The sequence below is a fragment of the Pleurodeles waltl genome, chromosome 5, assembly GCF_031143425.1.
Source record: "Pleurodeles waltl isolate 20211129_DDA chromosome 5, aPleWal1.hap1.20221129, whole genome shotgun sequence".
In the NCBI taxonomy this organism is placed as follows: domain Eukaryota; kingdom Metazoa; phylum Chordata; class Amphibia; order Caudata; family Salamandridae; genus Pleurodeles; species Pleurodeles waltl.
In genome coordinates this window covers 950,272,687-950,297,971 of record NC_090444.1, presented here as the reverse complement: position 1 = coordinate 950,297,971, position 25,285 = coordinate 950,272,687, and the positions used below count along the sequence as shown (strand labels likewise).

The 25,285-nt window shown below is 42.4% G+C and overlaps 1 protein-coding gene across 7 annotated transcripts in view; it reads right to left on the bottom strand.

The window, feature by feature from the left end:
• Positions 1-25,285, bottom strand: part of RGS17 (regulator of G protein signaling 17) — a 525,561-nt gene that overhangs the window by 304,130 nt on the left and 196,146 nt on the right. For 5 of the 7 annotated variants that reach the window (XM_069235064.1, XM_069235065.1, XM_069235066.1 and 2 more), the window contains one exon: positions 19,220-19,287. The gene's annotated coding sequence lies outside the window, so the exon portion shown is untranslated. Of the gene's footprint in view, positions 1-11,347; positions 11,428-19,219; positions 19,288-25,285 lie in introns of all 7 variants that reach the window. The other 2 variants (XM_069235062.1, XM_069235067.1) reach the window with 1 other exon arrangement.

Genomic DNA, 25,285 nt, shown 5'->3' with positions numbered 1-25,285 from the left:
ACGTGAACTTCTAGTTCTCCACATTCAGAAGGTTATTGTTCCAAATGTTAATTTTCAAATTGTAAATATTTGTGTTGTACAGATATTAAAATCAACGGTTTGTTGTGCTACCTCATACTTTCCTAATGATATGACCGACTCCTATCTTCCAATCAAATACTGGTTTGCACACTACCTTCTTAACCAAATTCTACATACCACATTATTGTAGGTATAACAGCTCATGTTGGACAAGCTCCTAATCCAAAAACCTTTGTTTTAAAGTGATTTTCCCATTTGCAATATATTGAATGGCTAAACAAAAGTACCATGGTCACTTGCAACTAAGGTCTCCCTTTGGTGGACTGTTCTCACAAATGCAGTCCATGGCCACTTGGAACAATTTTGCATGTTCGGCTGGCTGGTTCAATAAAGGTATGTCATGGTGACTTGTCGAAGTTAATACATTTGGCTGTCACCAGTATTTGAATGATGGAACTAACAAACACAGAAGAAGGAAAAGGCCACACATGCTTGCCCTGTTTACGCATTATAACAGAGTATAATAAAAAAAAAACTACAACAGTCACAAACAAAAAGTCAGTTAGTTTGAAGGTTATAGTTACATTCCAAGAATTGCCACAGTATTATATGATAATCCCCCAAAGTGCCTTGATTTATCAGCAGCATAAAACAAAATACCATCAAATTCTGAAGATTTAACTCCATGACAGATTTGCAGTCTTAAAAAAAAAGTCATTTGTATTTTGCTGAGGTCATCTATCTCTCTGAGACTTTATGATTGCATTGTCATACATCATTACATTTATGGCTATCACCTGTCTCTCTGAAAATCTGAAATTTATGGGTTTTCCAATATCTTTCAGGGACAGAAATATGAAGGGTTTTAAGGTTTGCAAATCCGCCGAGGCGGTAAACAAGAGGGTTTTGGAATGCTAAAACCCCTTTTTTGTGTACTATACACATACAGCCCTTCAGAAAACCCTTGAAAGATGAATGTTTGAGAGTTCCTTACCAATAATGATTCGGTACCCAATGTATCAATGTTTTGCAACTGTAATCTGTTTGCAAAACGGTGAAAAATTACTGGGTTCCAAGTTGGGGTGGTAATCCATTCAGAAAAGGGAATGAAAAAAAAAACATTGTTTGGGAATAGGTAATGGCCTAAGTGGCCACTGCCAACACTCAAATAAACATTAAAAAAAAGAAAACATGTTTTCAATTACATCCGTTTCCCCTGCTTTAGGAAAAAAGGTTATTTAAAGCAATCACAGTAATAGTGGTCTGCTAACCCTAGCAGGGCACCATCCATGTGCTGACCAGGAATTGGAGTGAGTCGGAATTTGTGACCTACCTCATGAATAGTAATTAGGAAAGTCAGCGTGTGACCCACTCTGAATACGTATTTTGCAAACCAGTGTATTTTCATATAGGTCGGTTCGCAAAGTAATTTACTTATTCTAAAAAGTCAGTACGCAAATTGCGCCCACGTTTTGTGACCCCATTTTTAGTACAACTGGCCTATAATTCTATATCTTGCTATGATCATCATACTAAACGTCGACTTATCTTCTTCAAGTCACCCTATGATCACCAGGCATCTTGTCAATAGAGTTACTGTAACAGATTTAAGTTTTAAGTATCTGGTGAAAAGGTTTATACAGAATAATTTATGGCAACTCGGAAATCATATGCATTAATGTTCTCTGTTCATGCAAGTATCAAGTGCTAATGTCTGCTGAGATGCATAGTGTTGCAGCACCAGTCTGACTACATTTTTCTTTTCAAGAGAGTAGCTGCTGAAGGAATCAGATAGACAAGTGTGTGGGATGATTACTTGCTAAAATGTCGGTATAAATAGAATTGTAATAAACCTTTGATAAGTGATACTCTTCCCTGTTTAAGCAACATAATCGGTTTGCTGCAGGATGAGTATGTATATAACGCTACTGAAATATCATGGTAACACCGGTAATCTGATTGAGAATAAAAAATGGGAATGGCTGAGAATGACAGGCTGGGCTCTCAGCTGGATAACATAATTTGTGACTGTACTTTCCTGGACATGAATAACATTTTGCAGGAACACGATCTTTATTTTAATCTTGAAGTGTTGAACTATCATCTGTAGGCTAGTAAGTACCAGGGAGTTTGGACCTGCATTCGAAATATCACGGCAGACTCTAAAACATATCCCGCCATAGATATCTAACTCAGTCCCTATGAAGCTCACTACTGGCTTTCCCGGCCCCTTGTTAAGCAACAATTTGGGGTCAGTAGATTGCAGAGATCAGTTTCTCAGGAGATGATGTTTTCGTCAACAGACTATTTAAAGTTAAAATCATGGTCAACCACACTATCCTTTAGCCACTTTAGGACTTGGCTGACCACACTGCCTCAACAACTGGCAAAACATGATCATAAAAGATGGTCCAATAAAGTGGATATACTTCTGTCAAAGGAAGCCACAGAGATCCCTTAAGCAATGTTCCTCTCTCAGATTAATTCAAACATTAATTCCCTCGCTTTGGTGTTAGTAGCAGTAAACATTTAAAGGTATACTGAGAACATTCATGTCCACACATCGTTCCAAAAAACAGTCCCAGGATTATTAAGAGTCAACCAACACTCCAAAATGCTTAATACTCATGCTTGGTGAGAAACAGGCGATTTCCTATTGCCAAGAACGGTCCAAAACGGAGCCTCTAGATACGAAAGGCACATGTACATGTCCCATACTCTCCATATAGCTCTCTACAGTGGACCATGAACACCCTGAAAACCGTAACTGTTCAACTCCATACACTGCTTTCACCCCGCAATTCAGCGATCACAAAAAGAACCCACTTTTAACTCCTCTGTCTGAAGAAAACATTCTTGCTTATCGCACCTGACAAAACAGGAAGCCTAGCAAGTGTTGTAGTCCCAGAAAAATAACTAAAGTCCACTGCTAAACTATTAACAAGCAGACCAAACTGATTTCAAACAAAGTAATTTTAGGATTGATGAAATCTGACTACAGAGAGCCTGCCTTTTATGCCCTCCACAGATTTCCCATCGGAAAGAGCCTGAACTTTACACTATTTTACCGAGTCCACAAAGCCTGCTGCCCAAACCGCCACTATCTCATTAGCAAACTATTCACACAGAACTAAATGAATTGAGCAACAGGATATGTAAGCATTTACAACTGAATAGCTTTCAACAGTGAATATTCCCATCACGGCGAAAACGTCTCCAAAGTAAAAAAAATAATAATAACTGAAGGTACAGAGCTCAACTATTACACTGAACAACAAACCAGCCATCTCATTTTCAGGAACATGCTTAAGACAATGTTATTTCTAAGGCCTTCTAAGTTTCTAAACATCTATGAGCAATGATAGCAGTGCACCTTTGCTTTTAGCTACCGTTGGTGTAACACTCACCAGTTTGTAAGTGTAAGTAGTAACTATCTTATATCCTACCAGGGCATACAAGTAGAATGACCCATCTGTAAAATAAAATGTATTTCAATATGCTATTTTAAATAAACCGGTGATGCCTCCCAACCATTCTCTCCGCAGACTGCTTCATTCAAGCTTATTTACATTCTGTTCACACACTTATAGCTTTTGTGACTATGAGGGTCATTCTGACCGGCCACCGACCACGGGAGCACCGCCAACAGGCTGGCGGTGCTCCAATGAGCATTCTGACCGCGGCGGTTCAGCCGCGGTCAGAAGCGGAAAGTCAGCGGTCTCCCGCTGACTTTCCGCTGCTCTTTGGAATCCTCCATGGCTGCGGAGCGCGCTCCGCAGCCATGAGGATTCTGACCCCCCCTACCGCCATCCAGTTCATGGCGGGAAAGCCGCCATGAACAGGATGGCGGTAGGGGGGGTCGCGGGGCCCCTGGGGGCCCCTGCCGTGCCCATGCCAATGGCATGGGCACGGCAGGGGCCCCCGTAAGAGGGCCCCGAAAAGTATTTCAGTGTCTGCCTTGCAGACACTGAAATACGCGACGGGTGCCACTGCACCCGTCGCACCTTCCCACTCCGCCGGCTCGATTACGAGCCGGCATCCTCGTGGGAAGGTCGTTTTCCCCTGGGCTGGCGGGCGGTTTTACTGGAACCGCCCGCCAGCCCAGGGGAAAACTCGTAATACCCGCCGCGGTCTTTTGACCGCGGCGTGGTAATTTGGAGGGCGGGATCCTGGCGGGCGGCCTCCGCCGCCCGCCAGGGTCATAATGAGGCCCTATGTCTCTGACCCAAGCATGACATTAAAAACATAGCTCTACTAAAGAAGCCCTGGGTAACTGCCGCTGTCCTTTATCTCTTAACTGGTTTAGAGAAATGGGAGTTTAGACAATAAATACAATTCACTGAAACAAAATATACTATATACCACTGTCCATCCAATTCAGCACTGAGTATGGGAATATAGTCATCAATTTTCAACATCAGAGACGATGGCCTAGATAATCCTCACTGATTTAAAGGTGTAGCCATAATCTTACAACAGATATAAACTGCCTACTGTGCTGTTGACCACATGTCCCTTATTTAAAGAATGGTGTCATATCGGGCAATAACCTAACCTAAACTGGATATGATCATTCATATCAGATTAAACTCTCTTTTGAACGTTCAACTTTGACGATCTAAACATCTCTGGCAGAGAAGTATAAAAGTTATTTCTCAGTCAACGGCTCCTTAGTGCTTCTGTGTACAGGTTAGCCAACATAATTGGATGATGCAGGTCACATACCAAATATTTTTGTGCTCATTTATGAACAACAGGGTGTATTACTTGAAGTTGAGGCGAAACAGGTGACTGTGCCCTTCCAAAAGTTTGGGTTGATCAGGCTGTCAGCCACACCTCATCCTCTAAATAATAACCAAGCATATCTTCAGTGGATATATGGCATGTTTCAATGCATCCTCCAATTATGTTGCTTTTGACTCGCTTGTGTCTTTGAACAGACTACTTCTCATCATAAAGACCACTCTTCTCAATGGTACACTAATGACGTTCACAAGGCCAAGCACCACAGTAAACACCTAGACCAAAATCACTTATAGAACAGCCTTCAAAGATTACCACTGCCATATTCATTAAGCTTGGATAACCTTTCATGCTAATTCCATTGAATCATCTAGTAAATCTCCGTATGAATATTCTTCTGTTGTTAAGTCCTTACTCCATCCAATAGTAGAACCTTTATCACTCCCTCACAAGAATTATTATCCACTCTCCCTTTCACACCTTCCTTGGACCCTTCTAATCTTAAAACCTGTCCTTCGTTTCTGCTACCAGGCCATCCTTCACAGAACTGTCATCTCTGTCTTGCAAAGACATCAGATTACCAGTTGCTTATATAAACTCTGGCTCCTCACTAGATCCTTGTTCATCTCAACTCTTTACCTTGGCCTTGTTACAATTCCTGATTCTTGGAACGTACATTACTTGTGTGCATCCTCAGAAACCCTAAGGCTGACTCTACCATTTTAAGTAACTTCTGTTGTATCTCCTTCTTACTATTGCCCACTAAAAATCTGGGTGAGAAAATAAAATAAACAGCTCTTCACATATCTTGAGTCAAACCCCTTACTACATCATACTCAATTTGGCTTTCCTTTATAGCATTCCACTATTTCTGCTCTTCTTGCTGTTATTGAGAATCTGAGGCATATCATAGAAGACCAGGGAGGCTCTACTTTCTAGTCCTACTATATCTCTCTGTCGCCCTTTGTACAGTCTCTCAGACTACTCTTATCTCTCATTTTCACATATAATAAGGTCTTTCATTGGTGCTGTTCTTTTCTCCACCAGCAGAAGTCAGATAGTTCATCCATTTTACATATTTTCCTCTTCCCTTTTGGGATACCACAATACTCCTCTATAAACCTCAATCTTTTTAATATCTTTTTCACTCCTTGCTTCCTTAGTTCACTCCTTTGTATTCCAGAACATGTCATATGTTATATGCTTATGAGACACAATTCACTGTCATGACCACTGAAAACCTTGTGTTCACTCAATAAATATTTTGTGCCTGCATGTCATCAGCAGCAGGGTGGACGAAGGCCAATTGTCTCAGGTTTAACAATGACAAGATTGAGGTCTTTGTGTTTGGTGAACAATCCTCCATATGATATCTGATTCCTAACGTTAAGAACTCTTAGAAAAAACATCCCTCTCCTTCCTGATTCCAATTCCAAGATTATGGTTCAAGCATTAGTTACTGCTCATCGTGATTAGGGAAATTTCGACAAAATTAAATAGACAAAATGTATTTAGGACCTACTGTACATGTGCTTTCCCACTTCAAAGTTGTGCAGGATGCAGCTACTTATCTCTTTATGATTCTTCGGAGACTCCAGTCTATATATTCTCATCTCAAGTTGCTTCACTGGATCACCATGGTAAAAGGTTGCTATTCAAATCCATTCTGCCTCATATTTGGGTGAAACATACTCTCTTATTATCCTACACGCTCCTTTCGGTCTGGCAATCTTTTTTTTTTTGGATAACCAAGTTTTATTTATATTATTTGACCTAACAGTTGTCACACCATAGAACTGATACAGCTTTACATACAACTGCTCCCCGGGCATACCCAGCCTCCCCCAGCATGCAATACATGTGAGGCTCGCAGTTGTGTCAATGCTGCATATGTATAACAGAATCACAGTTCCTCTTCCACATCACCCCCCTGATCGACTGTCCATTTAGACTAGATTTTAGTATGTTTCTGCAGACATCCCCTTGCCTCGTAAATGGGTTTCTCCATCTGAGCGCACCAGTCCACTCCTCTCCTCCATTACTAAAGCATGGGAGGACTGGTCGCCGAACAGTGTCCTGCAATGTCCTGCTTTGCAGCCATAAGGGCCATCCCCACCAATTATCTATCCACTTGGGAACCTCCCATCCCCTCCATCACTCCCAGTAGAACCATCTTTGGAGACATTTCCAGGGTTCCCCCCACCACAATGGAAAGTTCTGTTAACACCTGTTCCCAGTAGGGTACAATAACTGGACAAGACCATGCCATATAAAAGAAGTTTGCTGGGGAGCCATCACAGCGTCCACATCGATCTGCAAGTTCCAGCCGGTAGGCCTGATCCGCCCAACCCCCCAGTAAGTCAATCATGGATCACAAGGACCTGGGAAGCTAGATAGTAGTAATGTATGTTGGACATCCCCAACCCTCCTTCACACGTGCTTCGCTGGCATATTTTCTTACCAAGGCGTCTTCTTTTGTTGTGCCAGAGGAGGGCAGTGGCCACAGCGTCCATCTCTCTGAACCACTGGGACGATAATTGTATGGGGAGGTTTTGGAGAAGCTAGAGAAAGCATGGCAACACTAGCATCTTAACTAGGGCACTGCGTCCCAGAATGCTAAGGGGTAGTGTGTTCCACTTCTTCAAGTCCACCTTGACTCTATGAACAAGCAGCGTGATGTTTAACGCCCACATAAGGGATGGCTCCAGTGCTATTTTAATTCCCAAATAGGTGAAGCTAAGTGTCTTTATTGGCAACTCAGATTGCCAATCGATTGCCTCTTGAGACCCAGTTAATGAAACCAAAAGAGACTTCTTTGGATTAATCACCAATCCGGACGCTTCTGCAAGCAACCTGTCGTGGCTACTGACCCCAGTGAGGAATCCCAGGACAAGGGCAGAGGAACGGTACAATGAGGCCCATGGGCGTACTAGGAGGGTGATAGAGCGGACCTTCGGCCTCCTGAAGGCCAGGTTTAGGTGCCTGCATATGACTGGTAGATCCCTAATGTACTCACCAAAGAAGGTGTGCCATATCATCGTGGCCTGCTGTATGCTTCACAACCTGGCTTTGCGACGCCAGGTGCCTTTCCTGCAGGAGGATGGTCCAGATGGTGGTGTTGTAGCAGCTGTTGAGCCTGTGGAGAGTGAAGAGGAGGAAGACGACGGGACGACACAGACAACAGGGACACAGTGATACAACAGTATTTTCAGTAGCACACAGGTATTCAACCCCGCCATTTTACATTTACTTAAAGTCTCCTGCCTCTCTACTGTCTGTGTTTCCCCCCAGTTCCTGTTAACTGAGTTGTGACTTTCCCTTCCGTTTTCAGAGCTGTGGGCCCCACTGCGTGACCTCTGCTTTGTTTGCCCATGGACTACAGCTGTGTGACAGTGGTATGTTGTCATCACAATGTAACTGAAAATTTTGGCACCGTTATGTCTAATACATTTGTTCAAAATACAAGTAGACTCCAGATTTTTTAAGTGCAATAAGTGATTTTATTAAAGTGCTAAATTTAGGGACATGATTGTAAAACGGTGATGGGTGATGGTGGAGTAATGTCCATGGCAGAGTCCAGTTTTCAGTCTCACAGGTGCATTGTCCATATGCCTGTGGAAGGATGGAGCATGGGCAGTTTAAGTTTGGACAGGGTGACAATGTGGGACAGTGGGATGACATCAGGGGGTATCGTTTGCTGGCGGGGGTCTTGGCATCCTAATCTGTCTTCTTCTGAGATCTCAGGTACCGCTTGCGGGGTGGTTCTTCTTCTGCAGTAGGTGGGGTTCTGGTGGCCTGTCGTTGTGTGGGGGCCTCCTGTCCACTAGCGCCGGCGGAGGTGGTAGCCTGGTCTGGGTCCATGCTAGTGACAGGGGCCCTTTGTGGTGCCACATGGTCCCGCAATGTGGTGACTATCTGGTTAAGGGCCACGACGATGGTCCCCATTGCGGAACTAATGTTTCTCAGTTCCTCTCTGAACCCCATGTACTGTTCCTCCTGCAGTACCTGGATCTCCTGGAACCTGGCCAGTACCATAGCCATCGTCTCCTGGGAGTGGTGGTATGCTCCCATGATGGAGGAGAGGGCCTCTTGGAGAGTCGGTTCCCTGGGCCTGTCCCCCCCTATCGCACAGCAGCCCTCCCAGTTCCCCTGTTTCCCTGGGCCTCTGTCCCCTGGACTGTGTGCCCACTACCACTGCCCCCAGGCCCCTGTTGTTGTTGGGATGGTGGGTCAACCTGGGTGCCCTGTAGTGGTGGACACACCGCTGATTGACGTGTCCTGGAAACAGAGGCATGGGCCCGCTGGGTGGGAGCTGTGCTGGTGTTCCCAGAGGGGGTTAGGTCTGCTGTAGCCTGTGGCTGTCTGTGGGGAACCGACTGTCCCGAGGTCCCCGATTGGCCGGGCTGGTCATCTGGGTCCAGGGAGACAGAGCTGCTGTCATCACTGGGGGCCTCTTCTGGGGGTGGGATGGACATCTCTGGACCCTCCTGGGCGGTGTGGTGGCGTTCAGGTCCTGCAGGGGTATAAGAGTATGGTTATTGCTTCTGTGTGTGCCATTTCGTGAAATGGGTGGGTGGCCGTGTACCCTAGTGCTGGCATTCCCTTGTGGGGGCCGTTGTGATGGTGGCTTGTGGGGGAGATGGGTATGTGCAGTGGGCATGCTTTGGTGATGGGTGTCCATGCTTTGTGGACGCATGCAGGGCTAGGTTTTGGGATGGGTGGGTTGTGATGGTGAGCCATTTGCAAGGAGTTGGTGTGATGGGGGTGGGGGTGAGGGTGGGGGTATGATTTGGCATGCAGGTGGGGTGGGGGGAATGAAGTAGTGAAGATTTTACTTACCAGAGTCCATTCCTCCGCCTACTCCTGCGAGGCCCTCAGGATGCAGGATGTGCAAGACTTCCTCCTCCCATGCTGTGAATTCTGGGGGAGTAGGTGGGGGTCCGCCGCCAGTCTTCTGCACCGCGATGTTGTGCCTTGATACCATGGAACGCACCTTCCCCCGTAGGTCGTCCCACCGCTTCCTGATGTCGTCCCGATTTCGTGGATGCTGTCCCACTGCGTTGACCCTGTCCACTATTCTTTGCCATAGCTCCATCTTCCTGGCAATGGTGGTGTGCTGCACCTGTGTCCCGAAGAGCTGGGGCTCTACCCGAACTATTTCCTCCACCATGACCCTGAGTTCTGCGTCAGAGAACCTGGGGTGTCTTTGGGGTGCCATGGGGTGGTGTGGATGAGGTGAGGGGTGGTGTATGTGTTGTAGAGTGTGGTGAGTGTGTTGGTGTGTGGTGTTTTGTGCGTGGATATTGTGTGGGTGATGTTGTGATTTGCCTCTGTGTGATGGTCTACTCTATTCTGTGCTGTCTCTCTCTGTCCTTCAGTCGCAATTGTGGTCGTAAGGGTTTGTGGGTGATGTGGGTGTGTGTTTTATATTGTATTGGGTGTGTGGGAGTGGTGTGTGTATGTGTCTCAGGTGTGTGTATTTTGAATTGTCCAATGTGGCTGTGTTTTGTAGAGGTGTGTGTATTTTGACCGCGGCGGTGTGTACCGCCAATGGAATACCGCGGTTGAAAGACCGCTGCGGGGATTTGTGGGTCGAAATGGCATGGGCGTATTTCTGTTGGCATGACGGTGGAGGTTTGGTCATCGCCAGTTTTTCGCTGGCCGTTGGTGTGGCGGAATTTTGTGGATGTCGGGTTTTTGGCGGTTTGCCAGTTGCGGGTCAAAATGACCGTGGCGGTTTACCGCGGCGGTGTTATGGCGGTCTTCTGACCGGCAGTAAGCGCCTTTTACCGCCGAGGTCAGAATGACCCCCAAAGTAATTGTAATTACTATAACTTAATCCAACCACTGCCCTGTACGACCTCCGGCCAGGCCTTGTAGCCAATCCCCTATAACCACCCCAAACCTGCACCACTCATGGCCTTTGGCCATGCATGGCAGGGGTTGGCCGCAGGGCCTATCTATCTATCTATCTATCTATCTATCTATCTATCTATCTATCTATCTATCTATCTATCTATCTATATATATCCACATAATTAATAGTCGCCGTACCGACGCCCAACGTTGCGGCTGGCTTCGGAAGGGGTGGCGAGCCCCAACTATAACTAACAAAAACACGACGCCTACTCCTCCTAGATAATGGATAGGTAGACACCGTTCAGAAGCTCTTAGAATTTGGCAAGTTTCTAATTTATTTGTGATAATGGCAGAAAAAACTCAACGCGTTTCGGAGCTCCTGCTCCTTGTTCACGAGTTCAACAAACATAACTCTTAACTGTAGTCCTATTTCTACTACTTCCATAACAAACCCCTACATAACAATAGTAAAAGGACTGCATTTCCAAACTGAGTACTCTCATCAATGAAAACTGTTGGCCATCTTAAGACATTGTGCTTTCTACTTGTTTTGAAATTGTTCATCTACTCAAATATAATCATAATATAAATCAAGAAGTACACAAGAAACTGAATCTGCCACTAAATACCTTTGCATGCTTTCCTCAAAAAATTATATATATATGTGAAATTCAAAAAATATACTGCAAGTATAATAGATCAAGGACAGTGATTTTGATATAACCTTATAGAAGTGCTGGATACCGAAACAAGATATAAAAGCTCTCCTGCTTCCATAATACAGGGCTGCCAACTTGAATCACTCTGAAAATAAAATAAAACATAAAAACATTTAATAAATTTAGAATTCTACATGTGATGAAATTCATCTTTCCTCATCTACAACATATAAACCCCTGTATGCTTCCATTAAACTGTATATTTCTGGTAATCATACCAACACTTCCCAATATTTTTAACCTAAATGGACTGCCAATTCTTCATCCATATTAAGTCCTCTTGGTTGCAATGTCCTATACTTGATAATGAGTTTTGATTCCAGTCTGCGCAATTCTTGTTTTCTATTCCCCCCTCTGCTGTTCACAGGAATACTGTCCAAAACACAGAATTTCAACAAATTCACATTCTTGTCATGATATCTAGCACAATGTCTGGCCACTGGATATTGTTTATCTTCATTCTTGACCGCCCTAAAATGTTCCAGTATCCTTTTCTTTGCTTGATGGATTGTACTGCCTATGTAAACTAAATCACACGGGCAGTACAACACATAGATTGAATATTCAGTATTACAAGTTAAATGTTTCACTATTACAAATGGTTTCATTTCTTTATTTAATATTATTTCTCGACAATTCAGGCTAAATCTACAAGCTTTGCAAGTTCCACAGGTGTAAAAACCATGTATTGGTCTTTGACACTCTTTTCGGGATTGAATAAAATTTCTGCACAACTGATCTTTCAGTGACGGGCTTCTTCTAAAGGTTATTTGAGCCTTGTCATCTACAAATTTCCTAACTGCCTCGTCTGCCCTTAATATATTCCAATATTTGTTCAAACTATTCCTTAATTCCCATGATTGATTGTGGAAATCAGTGATAAATCTAACTGATTGTTGTGAATCCAAACCTTTCTTAGTATGTGGAATTAGTGCTTCCTCTCGATTTGTTAATAAGACCTTTTCACATGCACTCGCTATAGTTTTCTTAGAATAGCCCCTTTCTGAAAATCTACTCCTCGTGACCTTCATTTCCTCCCAAAAATCTTCCTGTTCAGGGGAAAGCGATGTATCTAATCAATCTGAAGCTGAATCTGTAAAATCCAACATTTTAAAGGAATTCGACCTCATGGCACAAGGAAGATTGAATACTCAGAGAGGTCGGGGTGCACAAGGGTACAGAGGCCGAGGAAGAGGAGAAAGAAGAGGATACAAAAATCAAAGAGGCGGTACAAAACAAGGAGAGATTATGAATTTCATGGGAATACTCACGAGAGGACAGCAAGCATCCAATCAAGGAACAAACTGACAGTAGTCAATCTATCAGATATAACTCTCACGAAAGATCAAGAAGAGGTCTTGGCATGTGGTTTGTCATTTTGTCCCACGTCGAATTTCGATTATGTTCAAAGTAGAATTGATTTATTTCAATTTATAAGGAAGTTGAAACTGAGATATTGGTACGCCACCAAGTCACCCGGTGAATTGGAACGTGAGAATGGGGAACCATCCAACTTACTTATAAGTGATTTGGAGGTTTTACGAACAATGGGAGAACTTGAGGGTGACCTAGGGTGGAGTATTGATCCTCAAAAAAGTCTTTATAAGGAAGGAATGAGAACAGATTTGAGGTGTGATACATTGGGTAAATTTCGACCTAAATCTAAATTTTGTCCACAGGTGTCACAAGGATCAATATAATCATTTGAAAAATGTATGGTACTGGAGCTTGAGAGAATTGACAAAAAGAGAAATGTGGGTCATAGAAACCTTGGTGGTGAGCAGTTAAAAGCTATTAAGGAATTGAGTAATATGAAAGAGATTGTTATTAAACAATCTGACAAAGGGGGCAACGTAGTAATCTGGCCTCTACAGAAGTATTTAGCGGAAGGTTTAAAACAATTGAGGAGAAGTGATCAATATGAAGTGACTACCAGAAATCATTATACACAAACTTTGAATAGTTATCGAGAGAGATTGGGTGAATGGAAAGAGAAGACACTAATTACCAATGAAGAATATCATTTTTTAAATGTGATTTTCCGAAACTACCTGTTTTGTATCTATTACCTAAGTTACATAAGGATTCTAAGAACCCACCAGGTAGACCAATAGTGTCCTCAAGGGGTAGTGCCCTTGAAAACACTTCTAGATATGTGGACTATTTTCTACGACCATTTGTGCAGTCATTATCTTCATATATCAGAGATATGAGTGATTTCCTAACTAGAATTGAAGGCATAGCATGGGAGAAACAATATTTATTAGTAAGCCTGGATGTTGAAAGTTTGTATACGTCCATTCCACATGAGTTAGGAATTCAAGCCAGTCAACATTTCTTGAGAGCTAGATCACTGTCATATTTGCAGCACACAGAAATGTTAATAGATATGATGAAGGTGGGTTTGACAAACAATTTTTTCATTTTTGATAATCAGATTTATAGACAAACCCAAGAAACAGCAATGGGAACTTGTTTCTCTTCCAGTTACGCAGGTTTATACCTGGGCTGGTGGGAGGAGCAGGTAGTATATAATAGTCATCAATTCAAGGAACATGTAGACATGTGGGTAAGTTTTATTGACAACATATTTTGTATCTGGAAGGGAAGCAAAGAGCAGGCTATGACATTTGTAGATGAGTTGAATCATAATCATTTGAATTTACGGTTTACAGCACAAATCCATGCCACCCAAATTGAGTTTTTAGATCTCAAGTTGGAAGTGAGAGGATCTAAATTGGTGACCTTATTGTTTCGCAGGAAGACAGCAGGTAACAGTTTATTGCATGCAAGGAGTTGTCATCCTAAGAAGTTAATTGAAAGTATACCTTATGGAGAGTTATTAAGAGCAAAGAGAAACTGTAGTGAACAAGAAGATTTTTTGGAGGAAATGAAGTTCATGAGGAGTAGATTTTCAGAAAGGGGCTATTCTAAGAAAACTATAGCGAGTGCATGTGAAAAGGTCTTATTAACCAATCGAGAGGAAGCACTAATTCCACATACTAAGAAAGGTTTGGATTCACAACAATCAGTTAGATTTATCACTGATTTCCACAATCAATCACGGGAATTAAGGAATAGTTTGAACAAATATTGGAATATATAAAGGGCAGACGAGGCAGTTAGGAAATTTGTAGATGACAAAGCTCAAATAACCTTTAGAAGAAGCCCGTCACTGAAAGATCAGTTGTGCAGAAATTTAATTAAATCCCGAAAAGAGTGTCAAAGACCTATACATGGTTTTTACACCTGTGGAACTTGCAAAGCTTGTAGATTTAGCCCGAATTGTCGAGAAATAATATAAAATAAAGAAATGAAACCATTTGTAATAAGGAAACATTTAACTTGTAATACTGAATATTCAATCTATGCGTTGTACTGCCCGTGTGATTTAGTTTACATAGGCAGTTCAATCCATCAAGCAAAGAAAAGGATACTGGAACATTTTAGGGCGGTCAAGAATGAAGATAACCAATATCCAGTGGCCAGACATTGTGCTAGATATCATGAGAAGAATGTGAATTTGTTGAAATTCTGTGTTTTGGACAGTATTCCTGTGAACAGCAGAGGGGGGAATAGAGAACAAGAATTGCGCAAACTGGAATCAAAACTCATTATCAAGTATAGGACATCCACCGAAAGGACGTAATATGGATGAAGAATTGGCAGTCCATTTAGGTTAAAAATATTGGGAAGTGTTGGTATGATTACCAGAAATATACAGTTTAATGGAAGTATACAGGGGTGTATATGTTTTAGAAGAGGAAAGATGAATTTCATCTCATGTAGAATACTAAATTTATTCAAAGTTTTTATTTTTTATTTTATTTTCAGAGTGATTCAAGTTGGCAGCCCTGTATTATGGAAGGAGGAGAGCTATTATATCTCGTTTCGGTATCCAGCACTTCTATAAGGTTATATCAAAATCACTGTCCTTGATGTATTGTACTTGCAGTGTATTTTTTGAATTTCACATATATAATCTTTTGAGGAAAGCATGCGAAGGTATTTAGTGGCAGATTCAGTTTCTTGTGTACTTCTTGATTTATATTAAGATTATATTTGAGTAGATGAACAATTTCAAAACAAGTAGAAAGCACAATGTCTTAAGATGGCCGACAGTTTTCATTGATGAGAGTATTCAGTTTAGAAATGCAGTCCTTTTACTATTGTTATGTAGGGGTTTGTTATGGAAGTAGTAGAAATAGGACTACAGTTAAGAGTTATGTTTGTTGAACTCGTGAACAAGGAGCAGGAGCTCCGAAACATGTTGAGTTTTTTCTGCCATTATCACAAATAAATTAGAAACTTGCCAAATTATAAGAGCTCTAAACAGTGTCTACCTATCCATTATCTAGGAGAAGTAGGCGTCGCGTTTTTGTTGGATATGTATATATATATGTATACACACACACACACACACACACACACACACACACACACACATACATATCTGCACATTTTGTGATTCAAACCCATTTTCTGCATAATTAAAATTACACTAATCCTGTGGGTGTTAAGTTATACTAAATATGCGCAGCTTGTAGGGCTAAAAACATTCTTTCACTCTGTTAGTATGGTTGTTTGACCTAGTAAGTTCTTGACATGGCCAAACCAATATCAGGAGTGACAAGTTTGATGTGAGCTAACTACAGCAACGATGATGCTCCCTTCAACTTATTCAACCGGTGTTGAAAATTAATTCTGTTATGAAAACTAACCTTGCACAGAATAAAATAGATGACCAAAGGCTAAAAAGCGACCAGTTACTCTGTGACTTTAATCGCAACAAAATTGATGGTGTATGTTTAGAAACACAAGCCAGAGAGAGTAGAACACATTTTTCTGCCAAGAGTAAATCAGTGTAGCTCCAAATGTAGTCTCCCTAGTTCACTCCCTAATGAAGCAGGAGGGTTTGTGGCCGGAGGCTTTTAATGCACTCCACCAAATTTGGAGTATGATTTCTACAAAGGTAATGATTCCTAGATTAGGGAGATTTAGCACATTGCAGTCCACATTAATTACATCTGATAATACGATCAACCAATGTCAGACAGTCAAAGTAACTTAATTGATGTTTTCCACCAACGCTTAGAATTTGAGGATCAGGGTCAATACTGACAAAACCACATTAGTTTAGTTTTTGTTCGATTTATTTCAAGTTGAATCCTAGAACAGGAATTTATCTACAAAGCCCTAGTTTTCTCCGTCCATGCCTAAAGGCAGCAGCCTACAATGGGATCATTAAATACTGGCACCAAAAATTCTTCTTTTTGTTTTCCCTATTGATTGTTTTCTGGTTATTCTCATATCATTTATATAATATTTATAGATTGCTCTGGAGACTGTTGTTTTATATTGGTATCATTTTGTAAATGTATTTCTCTAAATATAGCACACTGGAATTATATTTCATAGTTTGGCTTATAATATTACCTCATTTTTTACATTATTGGGATATTTGGGTTGGTCTATACTTGGCAGATCATACAACTTTAAGATGGTTCCCAACAAAAATCATTTAAATTAAAATCATCATTGCCCCTCAATTTCACTGTGTATCCATATACTTTATCAAAGAGTGCCTAAGCCTTAACGAATCCAACATGCTCATTCTATGCAGCTAGCAAGGACAGTAGAATTCAGTCACCAATAATAAGTGAATCAATAACAAAAGATAAAAAATAAAAGATCGAGTGGAAAATAATTTTACAAGGTAATCTGATAGAATTGTACACCATTTAATCAGTAATAGTATATTCTATAAACACATAAAATACGCCAGCAGCTTGGAAAATGTTATTTAGAAAACAGAATAACTTTGTAACTGACACTGAACCACAACACTGCTTCCAAATTTTAGTTTACATTCTATGCAAAATGCAGCTCATAACAGGCAGTGTTAATCGTGTAATATGTTTGTAAATGATTAAATATCATAAAAATATGTGTGTTGAAGATTCCCTTTCATCTTCTCTGCATATTTCACATCAAGACATTGTAGCATAGAGGTGATGCCACAACTTCATATATTGAAATCTAAAGCAACCAGACAAGGAAACAGCAGTGCATTTTGGACAAACATTAATCGATGCTATGCCATATAGGAAGCGTGCTTTACTAAAAAAGCTAACAGCCTGTAAAATCAAGTCAAGTGAGACTTTATTGACACACAGCTATATTAGCTCTTTTATACATGACAAAAACGTGTCGGTCACATATAAAGACTCTCATAAACCAAGGCATGATATCTGTGTTCACAGGCTGTGATGCTGAGTCCAGTCTATCTTACAATTGTGAGTTTATGATTTTTTTTCATGAACTGAAATGCTACCTTAGTGGTGCTCGCTCCACTCGAAAATCATAGTTGCCCTAACTCATTTAAAGGCAGAGGATTCACATGGCTTCTGACAGGGGAGCCTCAGCTATCTCTGTCATCAGAAATCTTGACCAGCAGCCCTTCCATCGCTGGATCAATGAATCATAGAGGTGTTCAAGCTCCCCTATTTAGAGCAGTGTGACCATCACTGAATTTCCTTGCTTGAGGCATGGCAACAACAGGCAGGGACAATAAACAATGGATGGACTCGCAGGAAGAAACATTTGGATATTTGATTTTCTGAAACAAACTCCCAAGTTTCCGTAACATAAAATATAATTCTCAGCAGGGCGAAACAAGCATGCTGCAAGCTTAGCTTCATCCTCTGCATTCAGTGTCCTTCTCTGTCATAAGTGTAATCGATGCACTAGCGGATGTACTAAGGGCACTGAGGTTCTCACCAGGCAGACGGGGTGTCTAACTGCAGTGTGGGATCCTCCTCCATAGAAGCAGACGCCAAGGCGTTTTATGAGTTAGTAGGCTGCCAAGCAGCCCACTAAATAAAAATTACTCATACATCTTTAGTTGGTAGAATTCATTTAAGTCATGCATATTCCACACATTTATGATTGTCGAGGGATATCTTGGGCAATAATTGTATGGTGCAGCTTTCTTTAGATTTATTTTCTTCTAGAAACAAACATGAAAATTAACCATAGAGGTACACCAGGAGCAGGGCTATCAAGATTATAAATTGATTTGGTATTAATTTGTTCTCATGGTAGAACTCATGTTAGTTTTAAGAAAATAGTTCATGATGTTTTATGATAAGGCATTTACAAACATACTTCAAAAGTATCATTTAGCCACAATAGATTGGGTTCCGATTAGAATGACATCAGCCTTTGACAGGAAAAGTGGGGTTTTCTGTTCTACTGTGCTCAAAGTTACTCTCTGATTTGTATGCTACTTTTATGTTTTATATGTATACACAAATATTTAACCACATATGAAAAATACACTGTTTTTTTAGGCTTATTCAGGAAGTGTTCCCTATTTCCTATAAAGGATGTCTATGAAAATTATTCATAAAACATAAACATATGGAACTTCAAGTCAAGTACTTTTCATTTGGATTTTTTAGACTGCTAACAACGATCAAACACATAAAGATGGCCATTTTTTACAATGAATAGGCTCATGGATTGTGAAGCCAGTGAACTGTTTCTATGTTTTTAATATCAACTAAATCACAACTATACAGATTTGAATGTCAACCTAATGCTAGGTCTGAAAAGTACTCTTGATGGGTTTATATTGGATTAGGTCAACAGCTCAGCCATTAAAATGTTACAACTCAGACACTGTGTCCTATTCCAGAGAACTGTAAACCTGAAATTATGTTTATGTTATTTATCATTTAGACCAATTGATGTTAAGGTAATGCTTTATAATTCTAGGCCAGAAGGACAAATGTTTAGGTTAGAGATGAGCACATACGGCTCAATGACAAAGTGGAGTGATCTTTAGAAAATAGTAATTTGAGAGATTTTCCTACCCATCGGATGTGAACAAGTGACCTTTTAATTCTCTTCTTTTGTTCAGTCTTGTATTTTACTGATGAATCTATAAGAAAAGTAAGAAACAATTAAAATCTTAAACAAAAATATATAAATACACACACATTGCTACATCCTGGTTTACAGTATGTTTTGCTGGTGAGCAGTTCTTTGTGCCGCTCTACCTTCGCTTTACACTATAATTGTAATTTGCTTCATGTGCCTCAATATACTAAACCATAATGCACTTCAAGATCAATATCAAACTACCCCTTTTACTCTCCTAATCCAATAGTGTTGTAACATGTACATATTAAACAGCTTGCCTATATGCCTCACTAAACAATTGCATTTTTACCTGTACTTTCAAAGTCAACATCAGTACTGCATAGTGGTACAGACATAAACAAATCAGATTAGGAGTGAAACTACATGCTTTTAAAAATGAATAACCATTTAAATATTAGTTTTGATGTAGTATTAATTGCTCTACATTGCAAGCAAGTTTTAAGTGAGGAAAAACACTTCTGCACAGAATATATATCGGCACTAAAACGTCTAATTTAATATAATATAATACAATATAATATAATATAATATAATATAATATAATATAATATAATATAATATAATACAATATAATATAATATCACATAATATCAGCAGAACATTGCCTATCTAATGAGTTGCCTATTAGTCATTTTGGTGTTATGTTTTTCTGTTTAGTTTTCTCTAGGTCTCATGCTTTCAGAACAACTGGTAATAACTCCTTGCTTAGTTTTGATAAGCCTCTGCATTTACACTGGATAATGAAGAGAATAAAAAGCTGCAAGACTGGCAGTGTATTAAACATTTGTCTCTAAAATATGTAGTGATCTTCATACCACCAATTTGAAAAATGGAACAGCTGACTCAGATTTCTATTATCCTGAGGTGTTTTTTTTGCTATTATTATTATTACTATTATTATTATTATTATTATTATTATTAATAATAATAATATTATTATTGTTAATTTTGATATATAACCTAAAAATGCCTGAGTTTCAGAGTTTGTAACACTAAATATAATGTACAGCAGGTGACTGTTGTGTGAGTCAGAAAATGAATATTAAGTAAATTTGCTTGCAACTCTAAGGAGTTCCAAGGGCAAACAGAGAAGCAAGGCTAAAGGGTGAGTTGATTTATAAGATCACTGAACTTTGATGTGACTTGCATTATGCTTTTTTTTCTGTCTATGGTATGGGTGTACAGTATTCAGTTTGTATTGTGGAAAGGGACTTTGAAGTATGTTGAGTAGTACCCAGGTAGTAATACTTCACATGCTACAAAATACACATCACAAAACTACAGGTGGACATTTCCACCATTGCTTCTCCTATGTTTTCTTTAGAGAGATCAGAATGTGTGGCCAGTGAACTTCATGCACATAATTATACATTTTATGTTGTAAATGTGGAAAGGACCAAGGGAAGTGATGGGAAAATGGGGAATAATTACTACAAAATAAGTGGGGTTAAGAGAAAGTTATAGAGGGTTTTGGGAGGGACGTGGTAACACAAAATAAACACCCACAAAAGAGTAAGAGCCTTGAAATTCACAATTACACTTATAAATTTACTAACACAAAAGAGTCAAGTGTCAAAAAAGGCTTAAATAAATTACAGCCCAGTGAGGGAGTATGTCAAGCACAACATATGGACACCCACTGGTACCGTAACACAATCCATTAGATAACAATGGAGGCAGGAACCTTAACTAAAAGTTAAAAATTAATTAAATAACTTCAAGGGACACAAAGAGGCCAAGGAGTGTTTAAAAACCACAGGTACAGACTTTCCAAAGAAAATACAATCGCAACAATGTACCTGGGTCTGGGACGGAGCCAAGATGGTGCTGGAGTTGGATGTCACTGAAGAGCTCCGTACGGCCTCCACCCAAAATCCTGCACAAACATCCCTGATCTCTCTGGTTCGACCCCTGGGGCTGAAGGAGAGGCCCTCGGAGTGACTGCCCGGAGGGGGGCAGCCTATCGCGGCAAGCAAGGCAACCGTGGAGCGATCAGAGCACTGCCGGGCAGCTGCGAGACCTGTGCGGCCTCCCGGCCCGAGACACCTCAGAGTTGGGCTCCATGGAGGAGCAGACGGAGGCGAAGAGAGCCTGGGTTGCGGGCCGATATTAGCTAGACCAGCCGCCGGAACTCGCCTGGTGCGTTTAGCCCCAAGAGTGGGGGAGAGCTGGTGACGTGATCCGGTCCCACAAAGGGACAAACAGCATTGGGGAGCAGACAGGGGCCCCAGCTCAGAGGGCACCCCCTCTGACCCCCACTTTTATTCTTTGCTGTTATGTGTGTCAGGGCAGGAGCGGGAGATCGTCAGGAGACCCCCTGGCCCTGCATGAGGAAGACACAAAGCACAGAAGGTGAGACCCCGGTTTCGCCGGCAGGATCACGCCAGTGGGCGAGAAAGTGTCAAAGGGGTCGCTGGAGTGGGGCCATCACCCCGGAGAGAAGAGAAAGGCTGGAGAGGTCGCTGAGGTGGGGGAGGTCTCCCCAACGGGGAGAGAGATGGAGATCCCTGTCGCAGGACTTGTAGAATCGAAGTACCTGGGGCAGAAAATAGTATCCCGAGGGGGCAGGAGGGGCTTGGAGTCTCCCACCTGTCCCCACTAGCCTGCAAGTATATTGTCTAAGAGGAGGTGGTCAGACGGGGCTGGAGAGTCTGTTGGAGTCTTCAGATGGCGAGAGATAAGGAGCCTAAGCCACCTCGACAGGGCAAAATGGATCGATATACAAAAGTGGTGACCCCCCCACTGTCAGCCTCTGACCCCCCCCCCCAGCAGCCCCAGACAATGCTGTACTCCTCTCTGCGATACAGGCTTCCAGGGAGGCCCTAGTGGGTCAAATGGGTGAGGTATACTCAGTGGTCTCCCTGCTGCATTAGGATCTGCGGAATGTGGTAGAGCAAGTTACAACAGCGGAGACAAGAATCTCGGATCTTGAAGACACCGTCAGAGACCTGCAAAAAGAGATGTCAGAGACCAGAGTCCTTAATAACGATATTGTGTGGCGGCTGGAAGACGCGGAAAACTGAGCACGGAGAAACAATCTACGATTTGTAGGATTTGCAGAGGTACTCGAGGGACAGATTTGAGCCGGTTTCTGGATACATGCTCCAGAGAGTCCTTCCGCCAGAAAAGTTCTCTACTTGTTTCGTGATTGAGCGGGCCCATAGATCGTTGGGAGAGAATCCCCCTCCAGCTGCACCCCCCAGACTTTTTAAACTACCAGGACCGAGACATGATCTTAGCGAAGGTACGTAGAATGGGGGAGGTCAGGTATGAAAACTCTAAAATCCTGGTAGTTCCCAACTATACCAGAGAGGTTCAGAAACAACGCAGTACTTTTGACTCTGTAAAGGCCAAGCTTTGCAGTCTTAAGCCCCTGTACATGATCCTCGTCCCTGCCAAATTGAAGGTCCTGTTTCAGGGGAGAGCTTTCTTTTTTTCAATCTCCGGAGGAGGCCTGGCTGTGGTTGGAGGAACGCCCTCAGTTCTCAGGGAAGGGCAACAGAGGGACTGATGATGGGCCCCAGGAGGAAGGAGCGAGGCAAAAGGAGTGGTCTCTCTCTTGACGTAGGGGACAGACAAGGCAGAGAGGTGGAGGAGACACGACGTGGCGGCTGCCCCAGCAGTACGCGAGGGGAGCAGATTTAACTGATTCGGAAGGGAACCATAGCATGAGTATCCGGAAAAGAGATAGGAGAGAAGATAGGGATTCTATCACACCAGAGAACCGCTTAGGAGTGGACAGGAAGTCTCCTCATCCACTGCTAGAGATTATTGATAATTTAGAGACTGATAAAGAGGCCCCGGGGGCCCATAAGGCCGGAGAGGCAACATTGTGAGTAGAGGCTGGAGGGGTATGGACCAGTTTCTCTCGCTCCCCCCGTTGATAGAGAACTCACACATGGATATTGGGGTCTCTCTGGGGGGGGCAGCAAGACTTCTGTGCACTGTGTGCTGAACTGTGGGGTCTCCACTCATTGTAGTGGGAGATCCCCCTAACTGAGTTTTTTAGTTTGAACTGTTGAGGGAGGTGTGGGGGGGCTACAGACCTCTTGAGGGAGGGGGTGGGATGGGGCTTCATTCAAGGAGGTTTTGTTCTTTTTTGGTTACAGTTTTACAAAGTTAACTCACTTACACAGGTAGTTGACCAGTTTATTCTTTGGAAAGTTGGTTCTCAAGCTCCCCCTTTACGTTCCTGGGGGCTCTGGACGATGAGGAATTGCTAGATTATTGCCTTTAGCTTTAAATGGCCCCCATGAGTAATAACACGGAGGCTCCCTTGGGGGGTACGCAGGGCCTTACGGTCCTCTCTTGGAATGTGAACAGACTGGGAGACAAGGTTAAACATGGCTTAGTGTCCAGCTACATAAAAAGGCTGCAACCAGACATCGTACTCCTTCAGGAGACACATCTTAGGGGCACAAAGTGCTATTTTCTGGGAAGAGGGCCTTATGTCACACTGGCACATGCAGGATATACATTTGGATCCAGAGGAGTGGCAATATTGATTCGTAGGGCCCCCACCCCTTATGCATCACCCATCAATTATTAGACCCAGAGGGCAGATATGTGGGAGTGAAAGGGTTCTGGGGTGAAAAGAGGTTTTGTTGATGAGTGTGTATGCCCCCGCCTAGGCTCTAGGCCCCCCTGCTGGAGAAACTGGCAAAGATCCTGTTAGGGGTAAATTCCACGCTCTATGTTCTGGGAAGAGATTTTAATGATGTGATGGAGGCGGATATAGATAGATCCGGGACGCCGAAACCTTTCTGTCCCACTACCCCACTCTATGAGTTTGCTACAGCATTGGGGTTGTCGGATCTGTGGAGAAAGGTCTATCCCATAGACAGAAAATATTCCTACTTTTCTGGGGCTCCCAGGATGTTTTCCAGACTGGATTATATTTTCACCCCTGCTGGAGGTGTGGGCACTATACATCATGTAGATGACTTAGCAAGAGGGTTGTCGGATCACTCCGCTTTGATGGTGCGCCTAGGAAGTCGAATTGGGAGGGCAGAAGGTGGAGGTTGGGTACTTGGGAGCTACAAGACTGTGAAGTGGCACGTGAGCTTCGGATAGACACTGAACTATACTTTAGAGATAATGTGGGGTCAGTTGAGTCTGCAAAGGTGCTATGGGAGGCATATAAGACAGTGCTTCATGATTGTGCTCAGAATTTGGTAGCCCAGAAGCAAAGGAGAGAGAATGAAAACTTGAGTAAACTGGAGCACCAGCTACTAGCACTTGAGGAGACCTTAGAACAAATACTGACACTCTCAGCACTCTGTCAACTGGAACTGGCGAGTGCTGAATACCGGGAAACTGCAGAGAAAGAGGCTAAGAGTCAGTTACAGGCCAGCCAAAATAGGCTTTATGAGGCGGGGACAAGGCCGGGAAACTCCTTGCTTGGCTTGGGAGAAAGGAGAAGGAAGCGAGGTGGATACAGGAGGTAGGTACCCAGGTGGGGGTTAGGGTGTCCTCCGATAAAGACACTGCGGAGACCTTTACAGTGACTTCTATAGGGCAAGGCCACTGGAAAACGTTGACCACATTACTGAGTATTTAAACAATATAGATGTTCCCGTCTTGGACGCAGAGACACAGGCAGACTTAGAAGGAGATATTACTTTAGAGGAGGTCACAGCTGCTTTGACGTGGCTCCTACCGGGCAAAGTCCCGGGTCCTAATGGGATCCCAGCTGAGCTATTCAACTTATGCGATATTCTAGCCCCCCATCTTTTAAGTATGTTTCTGGAGGCCCGAGGACAAGGAGCTCTCCCCCCTGATTTAAGGGCTGAGATAGTCGTTATACATAAGGAAGGGAGACCCAAGTGGTCGTGTGCATCCTAAGGACCGATCTCCCTCCTGAATGTGGAGATGAAAGTCCTGGCCACCGTACTGGCAACCCGCCTTAGTGGAGTTATTTCCCCCCTAGTTCATATGGACCAAACTGGCTTTATGCCGGGATGCTCCACAAGACATAATTTGAGGCGAGAGCATAA